A 13,185-nucleotide genomic window follows, 5' to 3' on the forward strand; every position below is an offset into this window, starting at 1 on the left:
AGAACAAACAAACAAACAAAATCCTCCTATCTCCTCTCCCATCATTCACATGACATTGATGTCTAGTACGCTAGCTCTCTTCTTTCTTTTTAAACCCCAATGAGACATTTTTATTATTTAACACTGTTAATATTTGTTTTTATTTACTTCAATGTTCTTTTGATTATATTTCCTTTAAGTACCCCAGGTTTTTATTTGAGATACTTTTTCTGGACTTCCTACTGAAACAAATACATGTTTTGGAATTTCCTTTAATGAAATGCATGTTTAAGAATATCTTAGATCAGACGATGTTTAAAAGTAACTCCATTTTTATTCAGATGAAAATGCGTTTATGTTGCTTTTCTTTTTGAAGGATACTTTTGAAAGCTTTACTTTATGGACCCCCATTATCTTGCTCATTAACTCGACCTCTAAGTTGGCAATCATTTTTTGGCCAGATGTGACTTCACATCTTCTGGTTTCCATGCTCACTGTTGAGAAGCCTCTGTCAGGATAATGACTGCTTGCTTGCAGTTGCTCTATTTTTCTCTTTGGCCGCTTTCAAGATCTTCTCTTTGACTTGGGATTCTACAACCATATTGCAAGATCTCTCTGTATAGATATTGTTTTTTATTTATTTTGTTGGGTATTTGCTCTGTTTCCTGCATCTGTGTACCGTGAAATCAATTAACTCTAGAAATTCCTAAAAATCACCTCTTTTCTTGTCTCTCTGTACTCTCCTTCTGGGACTTTGATAACTGTAACTTAGATATTTTATTCTATCCTCTGTGCCTTTATTCTCTTTTGTATTTCCTATCTCCTTATCCCTGTGCTAGACTTTCTTCAATTTCTTTAGACCCATCCTTCAGTTCACCAATTCTCTCAATCTCTGCTTAATCCGTAAGTTAGCATATCCATTAAATTTAAATTTTAATAATTACATTTTTATTTCTTAGTGTTTCATTTGATCATTTTCAAATATGTCTTGTAATTTTTTACAGTATTTTATTCCATATATATATATATATAATTAATTTTTTTTTTTGAGATAAGAGTCTTGTTCTGTCCCCCGGGTTGAAGTGCAATATCTCAATTTCAGCTCACTGCCACCTCCGCCTCCTGAGTTCAAGCTATTCTCCTGCCTCAGCCTCCCAAGTAGCTGGAATTACAGGCATGTGCCACCATGCCTGGCTAATTTTTGTGTTTTTAGTAGAGACATGGTTTTGCCATATTGACCAGGCTGGTCTCGAACTCCTGACCTCAGGTGATCCACCCACCCTGTCCTCCCAAAGTGCTAGGATTACAGGCATGAGCCACTGTGGCCAGTCTCTATAGTGATTTTTAAGTTCTGCCTTTTATTTCTTCAAATATTTCACACATTGTTATTTTACATTCTATTTTATAATGACAATTTCTTGGCTGTTCTGTTTTAGTTTCTGCTGGCATTTCCTAATGCTAGCTTGTTTATTTATATGTTGATAACTACAGATTGTGAGCTCATATTCTTTTGAACTTAATCTGGAAGAATCCTTGGCGTTAAAATAGGTAACTTAGCAATATAGAGAATTTTTGTTTGCTTCTGCTGGCAGCTCAAAAATCCTACCAAACTGTATCCACATTGCTTCTTTAGGAGCTTGAGTTCAGATCTCCAATCCTGCAGTGGGTCCAAAGTTTGGCTGCTTCTTTACAGTGCAATTCTAAGAATTTGCCTTCGGAGTTTGTGTTTGCACACCTGCTCTGCTCAGGTTTCAGCTCAGCCTTTCTCTGCACCCCTCCTTGAAAATTTGCCTTGCTTTCCTGGGATCCTACCAATTATATTTCAGTGAGAGAGCTCTTCAGGGTACCTCAAGCCCTTGATATCTCTCATAAGTATCTACATGTGGTTGTAGATACATGTACATACACAACAGCCAAAGAGACTTTTTAAAAAATGTAAATCAGATTACACTCCTTCCTGGTTGCAAACTCTCAAACGCACCTCTCAGCACACTGAGAACAAAATCCAAATACCTTATCTTGGCAGCTCAGGCCTGCGGAATCTGGTTTGTGCCTGTTTCTTGGACTCTTGTTTTCCACCGCTGCATGCATGGTCCAGAAGGGCATTTTCTGGATTCCTTCCACAGACAGCCGTTCCCACCTCACAGTTATAAACCCTCTGTTTGAAATTCTGCCTGTTTCCCTCAAGCGTCTGCCCTCTCTTTGGCCAGTCTTGGCATGCCAGGATCCTTGTCAGTAGAACCTCAGCAGTAACCGTGCTTCAGCCGGGCTTCCCAGCACCATTGCACCTAACGCAGCCATCCTCACCACCAGTCACTCTGAGATTACCTGTTTCCTTAAAAGCATTTAACACCATTTGAAGTGATCGTAATTGTTTTTACATTTCCTCTCTTTATCTTTGCCTCTTTTCTAGGATATAATTCCAGGAGCACACATTCTGCTGAATCCCAGTGCTAAGAAATTCTGGCACATAGTAGTCAGTCATTAGATATCTATTGAATAAAAAGCAGTCACAACTCAGAAGTACTGTATTAGAATCCCTGCAAAGTACATGGCTTCCCCTAGGAAAATATATGAGATACAAGAAGAGAGACGCCTTAGGAAAGCCAGGGTGTGTGGAAGGCATGGATCTTTGTATCAAGGATATTTAGTTAGTAATGGAACCCCATTATCTTGTTCATTAACTCAGCAGCCCTGGATTCAAAACATCTGGGCAAGGTCAACTTTTGACTCTGTCTCTCAACCCAGAATTCATCTATTTATCCACTGAACAAAGTTTGATGTGCTCCCATTCTATCTCTTTTTTCCCATGAAACTTGCAAGACTTTGGACAAACACATACACACACACACACACACACACACACACACAGAAAGTTTTTTTTTTTTTTGACAGAGTCTCACTCTGTCGCCAGGTCCAGGCTGGAGTGCAGTGGCACAACCTTGGCTCACTGCAACCTCCGCCTCCCGGGTTCAAGCAATTCTCCTGCCTCAGCCTCCCGAGTAGCTGTGACTATAGGTGCGCACCACCATGCCCACTTAATTTTTGTATATTTAGTAGAGATGGGGTTTCACCATGTTGGCCTGGATGGTGATCTGCCGGCCTCAGCCTCCTTAAGTGCTGGGATTACGGGCATGAACCACGGAGCCCGGCTTTTTTTTTTTTTTTTTTTTCTTTTTTTAAAACACTTCAAAAATAATGTGTCTCATTGACCTTTCATACACATTTTTTAGTAAAAATTCTGCCTTTTATTACTTCAAATATTTCACGCATTGTTACTTTATATTCATAATCACAATTTCTTGAGTGTTTTGTTTTATTTTCTGCTGGCTTTCCCTAACACTAGCTTGTTTGTCTGGATATTGATAGCTGTAGATTGTGAGCTCCTGTTTTTACTAGTGGCCCCCCAGTCAAATCACTCTCGGGATCCAATTCAGAAAATACTGATGCTTACTGTATGCCCAGGAAATTAAAAATTAATAACACATTTTGGTGTAAAGCAGGAATAAGCTCAACTGTTATTTTTTGTTCCACATCAACTCTTTGAATGGTGATGTTAAACTCTGAACCTTGCTGTGTGCATCAGAAGCAGAGACAGCAGCCTAGCCTCCTTCTGATTAATGAAAAAACATTTTTCTTTCTCTCTGGCCATTTTCCTCTCAGTAATGCATACACTGAAAACTGAGAACACACATATACATGTTGCAAAAATTAAGAGTTTGGAAATATCATTGTGGTTAGTCTTTTAAGCATGGCCCAAATGGCCTCTTGATAGCTTCATTATAACTTTATCCATGTTAATTATCACTGAAGGCTGAGCCTTTACCAGGGTCTTGGGCTGCACCGGGTTAGAATTTGTCATGGGCTTTTTAGGACGTCTCCGATTTAAATGAAACCTTCAGGCCACATTTGCTTTTTCTTCCCCCAATCTTTTCTCAATTAAAAAAGTTTTTTTCAAGACTTACTGCATTCTTTATGCCAACCAGCTGCATTTCATATCGCAAATTGGTTTTGACTCTGAGGCTTGCGTTTTCGCTCAAGCCTGACACTAAGTGTTTCTCATGTCTCTGTGCACATGATTCAGGCTGACATACATGTATAGCCTTTATAAATTGTTTGCTTTTGGTGGAAATCAGCTTCAAGAGACTAACTTTTAAAACGATTTTCTAAAGTCTAATTCTCTTATATTTGTTGCCTTTACCTGATTCATTGCCTTTTAAGTAGCATACAGTATACGCTCCAAAAGCAAGGTCAGCAATTGTTATTAGTCATTACAGTAGGCGCGGTAGTGAAGCAATATTATTTTTTCCAAGTGAAAAAATACCGATCTATTGCCATTTTGCGATTTAAACTGTTCTCTTGGACAGATTTTGGGGAACTCATACAAAGGCATAGACGGTATTTGATTTATTCTTGAGTAGGAAAATAAGGTTCTGAGAACCTTCTGTTCGTGAATATGAGTCTCATCATATACCTGTGAATAAGCTATAAAGGTTTTCCATAATAAGGGATTTGTCTGGTGTTTGTTCTGAGTTCCTGGCACAGGGCTTCTAAAGCCCTTGGAATTTTCTGAGTGGTAGAACTGTCTTTGTTATTCATGAGCCTCTTGGCTCACTCTTGAGTTTATGCTAATAAGGTGACTCCCCGTGAGACCTTAGACAACTTCAGGAATGGGGGCTGGACACCAGAGAGACCATCCATGTGAGACGAGGGTTGGGATTTGGACCCAGCCCAAGCTCCAGAGAAGGGAGAGGAGGCTGGAGACTGAGTTCAGCTCTGTGGCCAATCATACCTACATAATGAACCCCAGTCCAAACGCCACACACGGACCATCAAGGGTGAATTGGTTGATGAACACATCGGTGTGCCAGGAGGGTGGTGCACCCTATTTTCACAGGGAGGGGAAGGAAGCTCTGTGCTGGTGATCCTCGCAGGTCTTCCCTCTGTGTCTCCTCATCTGACTGGCCTTGAGCTGTTCTCTTTATAATAAGGCTATAATCGAAAGTGCCTTGAGTTCTATGCATTGTTACAGCCAATGATCAAGCATGACAGGATTGTAGAAGCCCTTGAATTACTGGCTAGTTGGCCAAAAGTGTGAGTGGCGTGGGGCCCACCGAACTTGTGACTGCTGTCTGCAAGGGGCTGTCTATGTGTGTACTCATACACATACACATGGGACTGACTGGGCTCTTCACCCGTGAAGTCTATGCTAACTCCAGGTGGTTAGTAGCAGGACTGAACTGCAATATACCAATTGCTGTCAGAATTAAAGGTAAAATAAAAGTATTTGAATGTGGCTGAAAGACTGACCTCGCATATACATCTGGGTAAAGCACGGAAAGTCTTTCTGAGTGAGAAAGGGTGGTTGGCCGGGCAATCTCTTTAGGCTTACCTACTGAGCATAGAGAAAACACCCTCTGGAAAAACTGCTGGGTGCTTAACTATGCTTAGAACCTGAGTGACGGGATCAATCGTACCCCAAACCTCAGCATGACATAATATACCCAGGTCACGAAAGAGCACAGGTACCCCCTGAATCTAATATAAAATTTGAAAAAGAAAGAAACAAATATATGCATATACACAAAGAACCCTTAAAACTCAGCAGTAAGAAAACAAACAATCTGATTAAAAAGTGGCCCAAAGACCTTAACAAGCACATCAAAGAAGATATAGGGATGGCAAAAAGAAAAATTATGAAAAAAAAGCCGGGCACGGTGGCTCAAGCCTGTAATCCCAGCACTTTGGGAGGCCGAGGCGGGTGGATCACCAGGTCAAGAGATCGAGACCATCCTGGTCAACATGGTGAAACCCCGTCTCTACTAAAAATACAAAAAATTAGCTGGGCATGGTGGCGCGTGCCTGTAATCCCAGCTACTCAGGAGGCTGAGACAGGAGAATTGTCTGAACCCGGGAGGCGGAGGTTGCGGTGAGCCGAGATCGCGCCATTGCACTCCAGCCTGGGTAACAAAAGCGAAACTCCGTCTCAAAAACAAAAAACAAAAAACAAAAAACAAAAAAAAAGAAAAATTACGAAAAAAAATGCTCTGTATCACATGTCATCAGGGAGTGCAAATTAAAACAGCAGTGAGACACTACTACACACCTTTTAGAATGGCCAAATCTGTAACACTGACAACACCAAATGTAGTGAGGATGAGGGACGCCAGGAACGTTGCTGGTGGGAATGTACAGTGGGTCCACCACTTTTTTTTTTTTTTTTTTTTTTTGCTTGGATGAGATTTATTTTGGAATCACACTATCCAAGCAAAGAAAAACAATCAGTTTATAAGATACAACAAAAATGAAAAAAGTGAGGCAAACGTCTGCCTTAGAAGTTTATCAATGACCTCTTATATAATTTCACAAAGTAGTTGAGAGTCATTTTATACAATCCTTTAGAAGAGGCCCAATGGTTGAGCTCTATAATGAGACATGGTCAGACAGAAATCATCATGACTTTCAATGATCTTTTCTTTCCCCTGACTTTAATATCCTTTAGTTGGGGAGAGGAAGAAGTCAATTTTCATCTGCTGTATCTAAGATTTTAGAGATCATTAGAGATTCAACCCCAGGAATATATTGACAGGAGGGAAGTTCTAGCATGTGTGCAGTAATAGCACGAGGCGAATCTGATTCTTTACACTTAGTTTTATAGTCACCTGTCTTGGCTTGTCAGTTATATCACAAATATCTCCATTTTCATAAAAACGTGACACCATCCTGACTGTCTGAGTAGGATCGTCTTGAAGATTATAAGCCCAAGCAGTATTCTTCTTAGCCCATTCAACACGCTCTTCGTGGTTCCGTGTCCTGACCACCACAGAGGTTTTCCCAATTCCCTTGTCCTCATGGCATCGATGTACATGTTTGCCATAGCAGAATTCATATTTCCACCAACCAACACCCCCCATGAAAGCAGTAAGAAACGCTAAGAAACCCTTTGATGAGTTGGCCAACTGCCAATTTGGATACATGGGTTGTCCCGACGGTGAGCATTGGCTGAGAGCCAATAGCAACGGGCTTGTGGATCGCTGGAAATCTCTCTTTTTAGTTGATAGCAAATCCTCCTCTTTACTTTTCCCAAAAGGCACTCTTAGTATTTCTTCCTGCTGCTCCAACTGCCTCAGGGTGAGGGGCTTAAACGGCGATCCTGGCAGTGATTAAAAGGGTCCGTGGTTCACAGGATATGCTCTGAACCTCATTTGATTTTTCCTTTTCTTCTGCTTCTCATTCTTTTTCAAATAGAAGATTCTTGGCCAACATATTCCCAAGGTAGGACTCATGAATATTTATTTTCTGACCAGTTTATTTCTCTTCATGGTACTGCCGAATGTGTTTTCCATGACATCCTTGGTAAGTCCAAACAAGGCTCAATTCTGTAAGAACAACTGCTTTGTTTAAATAGTGGTTCCAAAAGCTCTCTTGGATTAGGGCCTTTATAATCCTTTTCTTCTTCCTCATCGCTACTTGTACAAGGGGAAGTGAGTATTTATATTTTTCTTTATGTGCAGTTGTCATGATGACGTAATTATCTTCTTTATACGAGACTCCAGTTGTGGGCACAGAGAATCATGTGATGATTTTTCGGCAGAAGCCGAGGGGCTGAGAGGTGGAAGCACCCAAACGGCCATGTCTGAGACAGCCTTCTGCTGTAAAAGGTTCTACGGGACATACTGTCCAGGGGGAAAGCACTGGCCACATAAGGCTTTGAGCACTTGAATCGGGGCTGGTGCTATCGAGGGATTAAAAGTTTGATATGATTTAATTTTAATTACTCTGTAGTTAGTCTCAACAGACTCATGTGGCTGGCAGATACCCTACTGCTTAGCACAGGTCTGGAGGCTTCCTGAGTTCTGAGAAGGGCAGTGCAGCCCGCTGGGAAGTGCATGGGCTTTGGAGGTGACCAATGCTTGGTTTGAATCTTGCTTTGCCCCTTAGTAACTGGGCAAAATTGGTGAATAATTCCCCCCCCGTGTTCATCTATAAAAAGAGAAGAAAAAAGTTTCTTCATCTATAAAAAGAGAATAAATAAAGCCTATCCCATAAAAAGGTTTCACATACTAGTGTCTGTGCACGGCAGGCATTCAATAAAGACCAGATGGAATCGCCTGTAGATGGTGAGTTTCAAAAAGCCAACATCATTTTGGAAAGCCGCGCTTTATTGTCTTCAAAAACAAATGTCAATATTCATGCTATTGAACTTACATATGTTATTATTTGCTCTCAAAATCCCATCGGCATGTCCTACTTGGAAAGTAAAAATACATTTCACAATACAGATACTCTAGAGAAACTACTTTCTTAAGCTACCAAAGGTTAATGACATTACCCAATATAGTTCAACTGTACAATCAGATGAAATTATCTGGTTCACGCACAAAAGACTTGTTTTCCTACCACTTATTCTCATTTTCAGTAATAAAAAAGTTTGAGTGCAGTCATTTGCACAAAGAAATGGCCGGTTATGGTACACACAATCTGAGGCAGCCACCTTCAGAGAGCGTACTGATGCTAGAGTGGACACCACGCTTATCATTCTTGGGCAGGAAAAGATGGTGCTTGCCAGGACCTTTCCTACCCACGCATCAGGAGCCAGCTGGTGGCTGTGATTTAGACTTGGCACCATCAGAGACAAGCACAAATAATGTCCAACTGCTTTTGACTACAAGAAAAAAATATCCTGTTGTATTATGGACTTTCGCAGTGTTGCAGCAAAGGAAAGAATACTTGCGAATGCGTCGAGACTCCTCAAATAAATTACCACTTACCCTGATGATGTTCCCTGCACCGAACCATCCAAAATTATAAATGATGTGCCTTTTCTTTGAAGAAGGGAAAGAGATGCTGGGGGAAGACATGGAAAAGGATAAATATGAGGTTACTACGTCCCACCCAGCCATCGCACCATCAGGATATTAATAGTGAACTCCACTTTAACCTGGCCACCGTCCTTGGGCAGAATGTTTGCATTTACCCTTGAGCTTCAGGGAACTGGGGTCTCAGAGCTACTAGCAGCAGAATTGGAGCCAAATCCAGGTCCTCTATCTTCAATGTCTATTATTTTCTCTGCTAACTGACTCCTTCACTGTCTTAGTCAATCGTGAGTCCCGCATGGCTGGCGAGGGGGCTCTGCCTCACGCTCCCTTCTGTGGCTATGCGGTGATGCTCTGGGTTGACACCTCAGAGCACTCTGATGTGCAGGGGACAGAGTTTCTAACCCTTGCAGCCTCCACTGAGATACTAGAGGGCATTCTGCTTCTTTCCCTTGTACTTCTGAATCGCTGTATCATTCTGGCTGAACATTTTCTCTCGGAAAGTTGAGAGATCTCCCACAGGCTTGAGGGATGCTGTGTCCAAGTGAGAAAGAATAATTAGAAAAAAAAAAAAAAAAAAAGAAGAACAGAATCTTATTTCCCAAGCAGGTGCCCCCTGGGAAAGCTGACTGTTAGGAAATGTGGGGCACTTTCTGTTTTGTTTTGATTTCCATTTCCATTCACAACTGCCCCCAAAGATCCACAGAGGATTAAATTACAGAAAATGCAAGGAGATCTCCGTTGCGTTTTATCCCTGTGGAGTTTCATATCAGCCCCTTCACCAAGAGGTCGTGGTGGGCACTTGGGGACATCTGGAAATACTGAGAATGAACAGAGTCCATGACGGCACCTCTTTGATATGAACCAACGCCCTGACTCAGCTGTCCCTTGCCAGGCTGCGATGAGTGTCTGGCCACAGGAAGGGCCTGTGGTCACAGACGCTGGTGGGTGGAGTCAGGGAGACCCCACCCCACTCAAACAACCATCAGGGACAAGTCCCCACAATCGCCTGGGTGGAATGAGCTGCCACTGCCCCCTGCTCACTCCACAGTGCCAAGCAGGTGTGAGGGTCGCCTCCTGACCCGGCAGCCGCAGGAATGTCTGTCCCCTCCAGGAATCTGTCATCTCCCCGAGGCCACGACAACACCCCTTTGCCACTCATACATACAGCATTTGGGGCCCAGTGTCCCCCCCAGCACTCCTGGTTCTCGGTGAAATGGACAATATGCTGCTTAGAAACCAGCTCTAGGGAAGCCATCTCCTCCAAGGCAGGCTACAGGGAGCTGTGGCAGGATTCTGTGCTCCCTCTGGTGTGGGGACCTGGGTTATTGTCTGGTGGTGGGGGTGGGGGATGTGGGGGCCATGCCAGTTCTACACCCAGGATTGGCCTGCTCTGTCGTTTGCCAAAAACAATACACAAATTAACAAACTAAAACTCATGCTAGTTCCTGATCCGTTTTCCTGAAGACGCTCCAGGCGTGTAGGGAAACCCCTGGGTCAGGGACTTTCTCTTGGCAAGCCTCCCACTCCTGTGGGGGAGAGAACAGCAAGGGGAAGCCAGTTGATGTGGCCAGGAGACGGTGAGTGAGGGGTGAGGAGCCCAGGGGCGGAAAAGAACTATCAAGGATGCCGGCCCTGGCTGGACTGATTCCTGGTCCTCTGATCTCAGGCCCTGGCCCTTTATGATGGTTCACGTTATGTGTGGACCTGTCTGGACCACAGTGCCCGAATGAGTGGTCACACATTACTCGGTGTGGCTCTGTAAGAGCCTTTGGACGTGAACTGCACCACTGGCTCTTCCCTGAGTCTCTTGCCTGCTGGCCCACTCTGCAGATTTTGGAGTTGTCAGCTTCCATAATTGCATGAGCCATTCCTTGAAATAAATCTATCTAGTTACCTATCGTCTGTCTATCTCTCTGCCTGACTATCACCTATCTACCTATGTATCTGCCTACCTACCTATCATATGGCTGTCTATCATTTCTACTTATCCTCTACCTACCTGTCTTCTATCTACCTATCTACTATCTGTCTCTCCACTTACTCACCTGCCGTCTACCTGTGTGTACGTCGACCTGCCCACCATCTGTCTATCTGAGTGCTCAGACGTTCTAGCAGTTCCCCATCGTGCGTTTGTTAACTTTTCTGGGGAGAGACTTCATTCCTTTCAAGGGATATCAAAATATTAGTCTGTGGCCTAAAGAGAGTTAAAAATGAAAGTTAAGAACTCCGGGGCTAGTTAATGAAAAACCTGTGGGAGGGAAAAATCAATATAATGAATGAAAGAAAATAAGAAAGGAAGGCTGGGTCAAAAATGAAAAGAAAAAGCACTTTACACTTGTTTACAAGTGTCATTTTATCTTCATTTCTCTATCCCTGTGATAGACTATTTGTTATGAGGGAGGAGAGCACAGAAATGAACGTATATAGATATTTGAGACAGAGTCTGGGTCTGTTGGCCAGGCTGGAGTGCAGTGGTGCAATCTCGGCTCACTGCAACCTCCATCTCCCGGGTTCAAGCGATTCTCCTGCCCCAGTCTCCCAAGTAGCTGGGATTACAGGTGTGTGCCACCATTCCTGGCTAATTTTTGTATTTTGAGTGGAGACAGGGTTTCACCATGTTGGCCAGGCTGGTCTCGAACTCCTGGTCTCAGGTGATTCCCCCCACCTTGGCCTCCCAAAGTGCTGGGATTACAGTGAGCCACTGTGCCCAGCCAAACATGGATATTTTATTGCTTGTTTTAAGACTCAGATCCTTAAATAATATCATAACTGCGTTTCAAAAAACTCTTGGTGAATTTTTCTCAGCATTCTACATGTTTGTCGTTTGTAGACTTCATTAAGCCTGACTCTACAGCTTTGTAAAACTGAACTGGTTGGTTTAGATTGAGGCATTCAGAAATCAAGAAAAATGCTTTGTCCTTTCTCCTTTCCACGCAACTAAGAAGTCACAGCCTCAAATTCCCCTATGTTGTCAGTACTGCACTTCGGAGCTCATTGGTTATTCTAGGAACGTTTGGTTGACAAGGCATAAGAGAGATTTGTCCATCCCAGCGCCATGCGCCTGCTATCCAGGGCTGTCCATGAGAAGCGAGGTCCATTTATGAAACAGTCAGTAAGACAGTTCTTTAATTAAGGTCTCCAGTGAGAAAACAGGATGTCGCTTTTTGTATATTTGATTTATACTACTAGGGAGTCTCTACTAAAACACTGGTGTGTCAATTCCATGCCATGGTTGGCTCTTGAGAAACATCTCAGTGCGCACATGGAAATAGGCTACCGGGCCTGACCTGAGGAGCAGGATAGAGTGGTCACTTCGGAATGTTCACAGACTCCCTCACCAGGGTTGTGCCGGCCAGAAAGGTGGGAGGATTGTCTGGAAGAATTGATTACTAGTATACGAACAGTGATAATAATAACAACGACAGCAATCACGGCAACAACAATGTAACAGCAACTAACATTTGTCAAAGACTGCACTAAGCATTTCACATAGATGCGCTTCTCATCCCTTCGTATGACTGAATGATCCCAGCAACCCCAGTACAATCGTCTCCTGTTACACAGCGGGCTGGGACTCAGGAGCATGGACAAATTGCTCAGCTCCACAAGCTGCAGTAGAGAGGAGGGGGGGATCTGGCCAGAGCCCTCCTCTGCCCAATGTCCACCGCTAGTTCAAGTAGGAGCAAGAGGGGAGAAAAACCAAAAGAATGGGAGCATTTGATGGGATACTGAGTGAACAAGGCACTGACTTACAGCCTTGCCCTAGTGTTCATTGGGACCCAGTGAACACAGTGTCCTTGAGTTACTGTGTGTGGCTTGAAGAAGTCACCCACTTGTTTTCATTGCTAGTTTTAGCATTGATTCTGTGTAAGAAGTGTGACTCCCTGCAAGGTACTGTAAAGTTGGATGACTTAAATAACAGTTTCAATGTTGCTTTAGTTTCTTTTCTGTCTGGAATTGTCCTTTATTAACAAGGAACCCCTTTTGTTAAGTTTTAATAGTCACATTAACACCTTTTGACATTCTCTGGCAGCATTTCCAGAGTGTTCTATAAGCTAGGATTCGCTCCAAAGACGAGAATGGCACGTTGGGCTTGGGGGTGTGCAACGCCACTGGAGACGCCGCTGGAGAGGCTACAGGGCAGCTCTGACTGCAGTCAACCACATCAAAGTGCTCTTTGCAAATGACCACCCGCGTTGAGCAGTCGCTCCAGGTTCTGCAGGGGCTTGCTTCACACACTCTGCAACCTGTGCTTCATCAGGCACAGATGCCATTAACATTCAGATACAGAAAACAAGCTGTGAGCGCTTCCTCATTGGCTGGGGGAATGGCGATGCGCATTTCATCCTGACGGATATTGTAGTGAAAAGTGCCCCCATCTAGCAGA

At 43.3% G+C, this 13,185-nt stretch overlaps 1 pseudogene; it reads right to left on the bottom strand.

The window, feature by feature from the left end:
- Positions 1 to 6,477: 6,477 nt before the first annotated feature.
- On the bottom strand, positions 6,478 to 7,136 carry LOC101041282 (endoplasmic reticulum lectin 1 pseudogene; annotated as a pseudogene).
- Positions 7,137 to 13,185: the final 6,049 nt, after the last annotated feature.

Source organism: Saimiri boliviensis, chromosome 2 (assembly GCF_048565385.1).
Source record: "Saimiri boliviensis isolate mSaiBol1 chromosome 2, mSaiBol1.pri, whole genome shotgun sequence".
Classification (NCBI taxonomy): domain Eukaryota; kingdom Metazoa; phylum Chordata; class Mammalia; order Primates; family Cebidae; genus Saimiri; species Saimiri boliviensis.